Genomic DNA, 11,868 nt, shown 5'->3' with positions numbered 1-11,868 from the left:
CCATTCGAAACAATGTGTGTGGCAAAACTACAGATCCATTCGAGCCAAGGTTTCCCTAGCATAAATGCATTACCAAAAGGATGTACAACAACTTTTTATGCAAGACATTATTTTTGATCTTTTTGACCTTGATGAGTTGACTGAGTGATGCTTTGAAATAGTCATTATCATTTGCCCCTGAAATGCTCTCTGTAGATAATTTGATGTCCACACTCCATTTGATGTTCCATATGTTATATCATAAATTTGAAATGAAACTTGCTGGTCAGGAAATTGTATATCGTTTAGGCACTACATTTTAGGTGAACCCATAAATCGCATGGCATATATGTATGTCCTGTTCTATGGTTCCTCTCTTTGATGGTTGATTTTTTTTTTATGTTTTGTTCATGCAGTGGTATCCCAAGTTGACGCCCGACCATGGTTAGAGTTGTAAGCTACCTGTGCACTAAGGTATTGCCCTCTGGTGCGTGGAGCTTTGCTCTTCCGATGGACAGACCGCTGCCTGTTCGGCTTTGGCTACAAAACATCCATGGTGAGCTCTTCCTCTTCCTATGCTCCCCGCCTCTGGTCGCTTGCTCTGAGCTCGTGGCCACCGAGCCAAGTCTATGGGGTCGCTCTGGGTTCATGGCCATCATCCCATTCTATGGTTTTTAGGGCTAAATAAATAAGCTCTAGTTTGTTTGTTCCTCCGTTGGAACCCACCCCTCTCCTACAAGTGTTTTTATTGCTACAAGTAGCAACATTCGTCTTAAGTGCACTGTTTCACTTTTGCCGACATGTATCATCATTGTAATTGACTTCTAAAGGAGCTTTCCCACGTGTTTCATGGAAATTGCAAGATGAGGTTCTAGCTGTCATGGAAATTGTCTTCATTTTCCTTATAAATATTTGAAAGCTAGACAACTCAAGGCTGAGTGTACCCAATATCTCACTAGAGTACTGAAAGTTGATTGGTTGGTTGTTAGACTGGAAGCTCAACTTACAAGGAGAGTCATTTTTTTAACTGGAGAGTTATGCTGGTCCATAGATTTTATACTGTTTCTTTTATTTGAGCTCAACAACTAGAATGAAATAATCTTGAGGTTAATTAGGTTAGTACTGTATGTGTACACAGCAAATGTCAAGTTGAAGAATTTGCTTGCTTGACTGAGTGAGATTTGATTTCAGTGGTGTCATTGTTGCACAAGATAGTAAATGGGTAGATGAGGATTTGTTTCATTGCTTGAAAAATGTACTCCTACCTAGTGCCGCTGCCCATCTTCTCATCTCCTCTCCTCTGATATTTTATTTTTTTCCCCTCTATTTTGTTTTATTTTGCAGCTGCTCATTGTTGGTATTGCGGCACCTTACCCCAACAAGGTGACCCCATCATTTCTCCAATTCCAGCATCAAGGATTTCTTCTTTTCTTCTTGAATTTGAGCTCAAGATTATCTTGTTTGTCCCTGTGTAGTAGGACCTGGTTTGCTACATCACCATCACCGATGCAGACGAAAAGGGGTTCATCATGCCAGACACCTAGGCATTTCTGCTTCCGTGCGATGGCAACACGACGGCGGCGGTGCTGTTCGACATTGGCTACAAAAACAGCCACGGTGAGCAATTATCTTCTGATGTAGGTTGTCTATTTTCATCTCTATCTCATGTGCTCATGTGAGCGGGAAACTACCAAGTGTATGTGTGTTGCAAATGTGTTCTACACATTAGCAGATCATGTCAATCATGAATTTACATGAGTTTAGTTCATCTCTACACATTAGGAAACTACCAAGTGTACATGATTTCTTTCTTCATAGTTGTTATCTGTGCTAAGGAATTATTCTTGTATGAGTTTCAGGATGATGTGATGCTCATAGGTGTCACAAACATAGAGGCTTATAAGTTCAACTAGACGGTCAGGATAATTGTATATCATTTAGGCTGCACATTTTAGGTTAATCCACAAATCCCATGGCATATATGTACTCCATCTAAAGAAATATAAGACTGTTTAGATCACTAAATTAAAATGTTTTATATTTATTTACAGCGGGAGTATGTTTTGTTCTATGGTTCTTCTCTATGATGGTTGAAATATTCAATTTGTCATGTCTTTATGGAATCTGTGCTTTTGTTTCGGTACCAAAATATGGGTTCTTGTTGCAGGTTTTTAGTCATTAGACTGAAGATGCATATGTGCTTTTGTTTTTGTTATAGATGGGTCGGTCTATATTAGACTAAAATGCGGTTGTAATGGCTTGGCTTTCATCCTAGGCTGTAGTTTAGCTTCGGTTACATCTTAACTATGCGCCTTAAACGTAGAATTCATTTGTACTGGCTGGTTTTTTTTTTGATATGTTGATCTGCGGCGCCTTTCACATCAGGCTACATACATCCTCAAGCCAAGCTTATTTCTAAATCCACAAAAAAATTGTCACTCGTTATGCCCGAGGGATGTGGTCTATTTCCCCAACTTGATTAGTGCTCGAAAATGAAATGGGACTAGAACTTGTGCTTTTTTGTCGCTTTTTCTCAGTCATATAGTGAAAGTGCTAATAAAATGCTTAAAGTTACGTCCCGGCCGGCTGTTCTATGCATATGTTCATCAAGCAATATGAGAAACTTGAATTTGAGAGACTATGAAGAGAGCTTCCAGTAGGCTTTTAAAAAGGTTGCATTCATTTTACTTAACAAAAATGAATGAATATTCTTTGTTGTATACATTTCCTGATACCGGGGACATGGCGAATTGCCTAAGTGTTTGAAACCTGGAGTGCTTGGACATCGGAACAATGTGTGTGGCAAAACTACGGATCCATTCAAGCCTAGATTTCTGAGTCGATGAGTAGTTCTGGGGTAGTCAAGCCTGGCCGATCGACTAGTCGAGGGGTTTGAGTCAACCCTGGCTGTGCAACTAGTCACACGACTCAAAAACAGTGATTCAAGCCGAACTTCCTGTAGACTCACTTTATCGAAACAACAAAAATCATGCTATTTGCTTTGTGCTGTGATGGCTGTATGTGTACCATGGGATTTCAACTTTAGACCATTTAGTCATTGTTGTAATGTCTGAGTCAGGACAGTCCTAACTTGGGTGATTATTGTAATGACTAAACCAGGACTTTGTGTGTGCAAATAGTTTTGGGTGATATTTGCTAGAGGTAGGGTTGTCTGTATGTCTAAATGAGGACAATGGTTTTACTTTAGTTTCTTTGTATTTTGCTCCAGCGTCAAGGATGAACAATCATTTTTTTCCCTGGATCACTCGCAATGATTTCTTCTTTCCTTTTTGGATTTGACCTTAAGAGTATCTTGTTGTTTGCTTGTCCTTGTGCAGCAGCGGGATTGAATTGGGACAGCATCATCATCGATTAATGTAGAGAATTCTTTTTATCCAGAAAAAAGGGAGATCAATGCAGAGGACAGGGGGTTCATAGTGCATGGTGACAGTATCCTCGGCGCCTTCCGTGCGACTGTGGAGGCGTTTTTCGGTGTCGTCTACAAAATAACCATTGTGAGCTTCTTGCCTTTGGTTTCTCTGAGCTTGTGGCTGCCCATGCTATGCCATGCTAGAGTTTGGACATTGGTAGATGGTTGTAATTTGGTTAGCAAGGCACTGTGGTTCCTGTTTTGTTATAGGCTTCATTTCAATTGTCTCATAATCGAGCCATTGGTCCTCTAATCTTGCTATTTATGCTGCGTGTTGGGTTTAGGATTTTTAATCGAGCTAGTTGCTACTGCTCTAATCATATAGACTCATGTCATGATTACTAGGAATTTTGCTCTGATGTATGTGGGTGATCGGTGTTCGTCTCTAGCCCATGTGTGTGTGTGTTGCGCTCTTGTTAGGAAATCATCAAGTGTATGTATGTATGGTGCAAATGTGTTCTGCACGTCAGCTGATGTATGTTTATGTGCTATACTACATGGGTGTTCTTCTTATATAATATATGAACATGAGCCGACCCTCTTATCTCTGCCAAGGAATTCTTCTTGTGCTAGTTTCACATTATGATGTTCTCGGCACTGACCGAATGATGCCCTTCCATGAGAAGAACAATAGTCACTCATTCCTAGCTAGCCTTCTTTGTTCTTTGAAATGGAACAATGACGAATATATTCCACCAGCGACCGACCTCCATTGGGATCTGACTGCCAGCCGACGGCACCTGAATCATACTGGACACTATCGGTACCTCAGTGTCCAGCTACATGGGTTGCGGTGAGCCCCTGTCCCCCCCCCCCCTCTCTCTCTCTCTCTCTCTCTCTCTCTCTCTCTCTCTTTCTCTCTGTGTGTGTGTGTGTGCGCGCGCGCCCTTAGACGGTCCATCCGTAAGCCGTGGGCAATTGTAGTTGTCATGTTGTGTGTAGTGGTGGTGCTCTTCCGGCCACCACACTGATGATGTGACTGTGATCCTATTTCTTTCCAGCGAAATGATCTATTGCAATTCATTCGTTCTTCTTATTGTATCAATTGCATCTACTTATATTGCTCGTATGTGTTCCCTTTCAGACAGTCAGCCATAAGTCCTCGTTTCTCCGTAACCATTGGTGGGCGTCACCAGAAATTCTTTCTCTATAGCATGCATTCCCTTGTGTCTGCATGTTTTGTACTACCATGTTTATCTTTACTCAATTGTGACTATCTGGATCCTTTTGATGGGTTTTGTTATTGAAACAATGCAAGCTATTTGTTTTGTTGTGTGCATACTAGTGATCGCATACATTGCACTTGTTTGATCTTAGTCATAACTGGAATGAGAAGAATAACAACCTGCATTGTTTATTTGCTTTTGATAGATGTGTTGGCATGAAAAATAACTGATATGTGATGGCTTGAAAAATAACTGATATGAGTTGGCTTGAAGTTATTTTCTTGGTTTTGCTTAGCTTTCTAGGCTCAAGGGAAGAGAAACGAAGAGCAAGCAACTAGGGTGGCTGTCCACAGCAAGAAATGAACATGGGAATTGGATGGAGATGCCCATGTCTATGTCAATGGTCGTTTCTTGGTGTGTGTAACAAAGTGACTGTTGCATTAGGCGGCAACCCTGCATGGTTGGCCTCGCTATATATAGTGGCCGAGTATTATAATTAAGGAGGTCATTGCACGGTTATTTTTTCCTTCCATGTGAAATACAAAATGGACATATAGTAGTGCCCTTGTGCATTCATTTTTTTCTCTCTTTCTTTGTAGCAGAGGCACCATCCATCCTTGTGATTGTATTGATGGATTGTATAGGATTTATATTACCATTGTTACAAGCTAGAGAGAATGCTTGTCAAAGTTCTGACCACCTGGTTCAAGATCTAGAAAAAGATTGATGTATTCCTGGCTTCATGATTTGGTTGATTGATCGAGGTTGCGGCCGAATAAAATGATGCTATCTTTCTGCATTTGTGCCTTTTGCCTGTCTCTCTTGCTGTTTAATTTGTGTATGAGATGGAGAGGCATTGATTTGGCTTATGAATCCTGGTATTGATGATGATATATACAGGAGGAGGCAAAGCACAAAACCTGGTTGGAAATGTGTCAATACAAAGGAAATGGTCGAGAGTGATATGTCCAACCAGTCAGCAGCAACATGTACGTAAAATAGCTCAGCTCAGGTTGCTAGATTGAAAACGATGGAGGTACAATAGCTCAGCTCAGGTTGCTAGACTGGAAATGATGGAGGAATTGGTTCGTTGTGTTCCAGCAAGAGGAGGAGAGGAGAGGATTAGCGCCAAGGTAGATAGATGCTAGTAGCAGATTGCTCGCAAGATTAATAGACAGATAGTACAGTAGATCCTAGCACCTCAAAAAAAGAAAAGAAAAAAAATATGGTCGATAGAGATGCAAAAGTCTCTCCAGGCCGTTATTGTTAATAATAATGTTATATATCAACCTAAAGAAAGAAGAAACTAGCCAAAACACAGACATACACGTCTTAAAAAGTCAGCAGCTGTATATGATCCAACAGGTACATAGTAAGTACTACCTCCGTCCGGGTTTATTGGTCTCTATTGTATTTCGTGCCAAAATTTGACCGTAGATTAAACTAACAAAATGTTCACGCATGTCACTAAACATTATATTTTTGAAAACTATGTTCAAATATGAATCCAATGAGATAATTTTTCTTGACATGCATTAACATTTTATTAGTTAAATATTTAGTCAAAATTTGGCACAAACTATAAAGAGACCTATAAACCAGGACGGAGGTAGTAGTATTTGGGATCTCGCATATTTTCGTTCAAGATAGGTAGATACTAACCCCTCAAAGAAAGGAAAAAAAATATGGATACAAAATTTGCATAGGTAGATTCTACTTAGTAAATGTCGTCCGTACTGTAGTTTTGATGTAAAAGTTTGTCTGCGGCGGTTAACAAATGTACAAAGGCCAAGTAAGGAATTCACGTCAAAAAGAAAAAGGCCAAGCAAGGAATTAACCTAGTAGTCCATCCGTCTCCATCCATCCCATGTACTCCCTCCGTTTCTAAATATTTGTCTTTTAGAGATTTCAAATGGACTACCACATACGGATGTATATAGATATATTTTAGACTGTAAATTCACTCATTTTGCTCTGTATGTAGTTACTTGTTAAAATCTTTAGAAAGACAAATGTTTAGGGACGGAGGAAGTATTTATAATCCCTGGAAACCAGGCACTCTCCACCTCTATTTACTCCATTCCCCTCGGTGGTGCTGCATGCTATCCATCATCCACTCACTCGGCCTCACGCGGATCGCTCTGCCATCCAACGCCTCACCTCGTTTCACTCCTATTGGCCGCGCGTCCTCTCTTGCTATAAATCCAGATCCAACCCATCCTTCACGCGTCCTTCCTTCCTCTCCATTTGCTCCCCACCTCGCCTCATCTATAATGGATACATGAAGATATAAACATGTTCCTGCTGATGATGCATCAATACCGATCAGCCGTGGCGGAGGCCGTGCACCCCAGCCGCCCCTCAGCGTGGCTCGTCGTCCTCCGGCGGCTGGTCCCAGCCGCCGGCTATCACCTCCCGTCCTTCTCGGTGAGCTTCCTTCCACCCCATCCCCTCCCCCACTTTTCCTTTGTATGCTTTCAAACCCATCTGGATTCTTTTTGTGTGATGTGCATTCTCTCAACCTATTTTAAGGATCTTTCTTCTTGGCAGATGGATATGTGGGCAGCCGGCATCTATGGCTGCCGTAGCGATCAAGCACCTTGTGCGTGGCAGAGGAGGTCCTGCGTGGAGGCTTCTCGGAGCGGAGACACGCTTTGAGCAGCAGCCGGCGGCAGCGCCGGTACAGTTTCTCTCAGCTTGCCTTGTGACTTCTATTACAGATTTACTATTGGGTTGGCCGTTGGCGTGAGACTGGTTTGGTGCTAGCTAGCATGCGGCCAACTGTGTGCATTTTGTTCTTAGTTTACGTACAACTTGAGGATGTTTTAATTTTCCCGCTTTCTTTCAGTGCAGCGCGCTGTCATGCCTTTTCAGTTTGGGTCTAAACTTGTTCATTAACCAGGTTGTATATTATATACGAGAGAAACAAATCATCTTTTTTTTCCTTTGCTAATTAAGTTGCACACCAGTAGTAGCTAGTGTAGATGATTCAATGCAATTGTTCTAGTTTCATTTTTATTGACCAGTGTGGTTCTGGTAGTAGTAGTTTAGGAGGAATCCGGGTTACTATGTTGTTGAAAAATGAATGAATTGATGAAATAAATAAGCTAGAAATAATTAATTCCTTGCATGGGAACTAACGATCTGGCAAGACAGCACGCACGCACAGAGAAGAGGTCAAGGCATGGCCGTGGGGCGATCCGATTTGTGGCTCCGTTGTTGTGCGCGCATGCATAGCAATGCATGTTGCGATCCTTTGTTCCCAGAAAAACAACGCGTTAACGCGTTATGCTGTCGAAATTTTGGCCTTGTTTGTAATGAAACGGGAAGTTGAGGGTGGTGGCTGCAAATTGCTAGGGACCTGGTTGCAAGATTTTTCTTGTCTTTGAGGATGGGAAAGGAATCATTTGTATGTATGTATGTATGTATGTATGAGAAAAGGATGGAGGGTGATGCATGAACGTTTCCTTTAATTGGGTCGTACTTCGGATCCACAGCAAGCTAAAAAAGTGTATCAATGTAGCTGCAACGGTTAACCTCTACATACACACGCGGTCGGGCTGAATGCGAGAAGAAATGGCTATGAGTGAACCGTTAGGCCCTCTCCCTGGGGACGGCCCGAGCTCCCCGCCGCGGGTGCCCGTGGCTCCGGCCACCGAGGGCTGGGAAGTGGTTCGGCGCGGTGCTTGGCCCTCCCCGGCGCGGACGGGGCCGGCCCTAGGGGTCGGCGCGGCGGTGGCGCCTGTGGGGGGGCGTTTCTGGTCACTGGCTGCGCTTGACTCGGAGGATGAGGAAGACGAGGGTGCGGAGGACGAGGACCGCAATGTGCTGCCGGAGAGGCCGTCGCTTGGCGATTTCGTGGCCCGTGCGCAAGCGGAGCGGAGCGGCGCCGCGAGGGAGCGCCGCCGTTTCGCTCCGGGCGGCAGGGGCTCGCGTGTGACCGCCGTTCGTGCGTGGAGACCTTCCCTGTCCACGGACAGGGGCTCGGCGTCCCCTGGGGGCGCCGCGCAGGGCATTCGGGCGAAGGCGGCGATGGCTCTCTTGGCTCCGTTGGAGTCGGTGGAGGAGTGGCCGGGCCTGCCGGCGCCGGCGTCGGCCGATAGGGGCAGGCGGCGGCGGCTGCCCCGCTGGCGGTGGCGGACGGATCGACCTCTCGGCTGGCTAGGGTTGCCAATCCTGGGCCCGGGGGAGAGGTGGGCCGGGCGGCTAGCGGTTCGGCCCACCCGCCTAGGCTGAAGGGGACTGGTGTCGGCCCAACCGCGGGGGAGGGGGGGGGGCCTGTGCTCCCGTCGGGAGTGGGGGGCAGGCTTCATCTGGGCCTGTGGGGCATGCCCGGCCCGCCCTGGGCCTGCCTCGGCCTCGGCCCAGGAATGGCGCTTATATATGGCTCCGGCGCGGGTGCCGTGACCCCTCATTAGGGTTTCCTGCAGCCAAATCTGAGGTGCGGCGCTGGGCTCACCTTGCTCGCATTATCCACGCTGTTCCCCCCTGCCCCTCTCCATTTCGTTTGCGGCGGCAGTGATGAGCGGGCGGCGTGTGGAGAAGAGGCCCATGGAGCCCCCGATCTCGGATGGGGAACGGCGGCGCGAGCGAGATCTGCGGGACAGGGCGAAGAAGGAGATGCGTGCGCGGTCAAGCGGACGAGGTGAGCGGAGCACAGAGCAAGAGGGGCGAGAGGGGGATTGGGGTCCTCCTCCCCCGTGGTGGATCCAGCCACAAGAGCGCAGGAAGAAGAAGAAGGAGATGGCGCGGCGCAGGGAGCTCGAGCGCAAGTCCATGGATCTCCCCAACTATGGTGGTGGCCATGGGGATCCCTTGACCAAGAAGCCAAGGGCGGCGACCGAACCTCTGGCGATGGCTCTCCCCCCAGGAGCGAAGGGTACGGCGGGTGAGCCCATCCCGGTGGAGGACGCGTCGGAGGCGCCGGAGGTGGAGTGCTTCAAGTGCGGGAGGCTTGGGCACTACCAGTCCAAGTGCAAGTTTCAGCCACTGTGCGTGCTTTGCAAGGAAGAAGGGCACGCTTCTGCGTACTGTCCGACGCGGGGCCGGCAGCCTAGTCTGCAGATCATGGGGAGTGCCATTTCTGGCGAAGGGTTTTTCTGCCTGCAGTTCGAAGAGGAGGCGGAGGATGAGTGCCCCCCGAGGCTCTCGGTAGGCAACGCTGCGATCCTGTCTGCAGAGCCGGGCCGTCTGAACCTGCGGATCCTCAAGCAGGAGCTCAAGCACATGGTCACCGGGGATTGGGACTGGCAAGTCACCCAAGTTGGTGGCGACGACTTCATGGTGGAGTTCCCCTCCGCTGATCTTCTCCACATGGCTCGGACTAGTGGGAAGCTGTTCCTCTCCATCAATGACATCACCGCTAGGGTGCGTGATGTGGCCCATGAGGTGGTTCCCCCGTTGGTTATGCCAGAAGCTTGGGTGCGGCTTCACGGGATCCCGGAGAAACATCGCAAGACCGAGCGTATCAAGGAGGCGTTCAAGATGCTGGGCCGGCCAATCGTGGTGGATGAGCTCTCCATCATCAAAGTGGGCCCGGTGAGGATGAAATTGGCCTGCAAGTCTCCGGCCAAGCTGAACGACACGGTGGAGGTGTGGTTCAACCACGAAGGTTATCAGATCAGAGTCGAGCTGGAGCAGCCCTCGCGCAGGTTGGGGCCTGGCGGAGGGGCTCCGGGGGCGGGTCCCTCCACTCCGCCGCCTGACAACCACAACGGCAACAGCGGGCATCACAAGGCTGGCCCCACTGCGGACAATCCCTCCAAGGCTGCTGCCAATGGTGCGGGTCTGCCCAAGGCTGCGGTGGTGGTGCCATTGAAGGGTGTGGCTGGCTCTGAAGCGAAAGCCGACGGCCAAGACACGGTGATGTGCAAGGTGGCAGATGAACACGAAGACAGTATGCAAGACACGTCCATTGATACGGAGACATGGGAGAAGCTGGGCGTGCTCGTGACTCAAGATACGGAGGTGAGCCTTCACCCCCTCGCTCACTCCCTGGACTCGTCCTTTGAGGTGCTGGGTGAGCAAGTGAACCTGCCTCTGGTGGCCATGGAGACCGCGGCCGCGCCTGCCTCCCCGCAGCCTGTTGGGGGTACGGGGTTGGAGTGTGTCCCCTTGGATGCGGAACCCACTCCGGCCTCCGAGCGGCGTCTGTCAAGCGGCTCCGGGCGCCAGAACAAGAAGACATCTGGGAGGAAGACTGTGAGCAAGCATGTGGAGGCGGCTGCAGCGGGATCAGGGTCAGCGTTGGGTGGTGAATTGGGGGCGGAGCTGGCGGCGTCGGGGCCGGCGTACAAGGGCAACTCCGGTGGCGTCTCGGGCTCCTAGCGTGCGTGCCAAGGCCAAGCTAGGGGACATGACGTCTCTGGAAAGCGCCAAGCTCCGTGCGGCAGATAAAAACATGGATGTTGCAGGTAACCCGTCACCCTCTTTCAAGATCCTGAATGCTTTTTCCGATGATCATCTTGCTGAGATCCTCCATGATAGCGGAGTTGCGGTAGATGATACGCAGTTAGACATTATTTCGCTTGTGAGAGCGCATGAAGAAGCTCAGGCTGCCCTCGCGGCTGCGGCTGCCAGGGAAGCACAGATCCAGCCCGTGGATGGCGGGTCTGCGGCACCAGTAGGGGCTGGTGTTGTCACGGTGCCCACCGAGGGAGACGAGGCCTGGATGGCCTCGGACCTGCCCTCTTCCAGCCGAGCTCCGGCTCGGAAACGAGTGGCCAAGGCGGTGAGCTCACGTGGAGTTCGCCTGCGCAATCGAATAATCTGATGAGGTACCTTTTCTGGAACATTCGTGGGTGTGGGCATTCGGGTCGGCGTACGCAGCTGCGTGAGTACATGTCTAAAGAACGCATCGACTGCGTTGCGCTCCAAGAGACGATTAAGGTTGATTTTTCGTATAGAGACCTAGTTGCGTACGACCCTCTGCTGCGTTTTGATTGGTTCTGGTCTCCTTCGGTGGGCCTCTCTGGCGGCCAACTGATGGGTTGTAATAAGGATGCTTTCGATGTCGTTTCGTGGGAATCTGGTGTGTTTTATATCGCTGCCACTGTGAGACACCGGGTTTCTCTGGCATCGTGGGTCATCGTTAGTGTATATGGGCCGGCTAATCATGTGCGTTCTGCTGAGTTCTTGGGAGAACTCACAGCGCTGGTGGGGGCCAAACAAGCATCTAACTTACCAGTTTTGGTGGGTGGTGATTTTAACTTGATCCGCTCGGGGGCGAACAAGAACAATGACAACATTGATTGGGCTAGGGTGTCCCTGTTCAATAATGCCATCGCGGCAGCG

The sequence above is a fragment of the Triticum aestivum genome, chromosome 5B, assembly GCF_018294505.1.
Source record: "Triticum aestivum cultivar Chinese Spring chromosome 5B, IWGSC CS RefSeq v2.1, whole genome shotgun sequence".
Lineage (NCBI taxonomy): Eukaryota > Viridiplantae > Streptophyta > Magnoliopsida > Poales > Poaceae > Triticum > Triticum aestivum.
The sequence above is the reverse complement of the archived record's forward strand: the minus strand, read 5'-3'. Positions refer to the sequence as shown.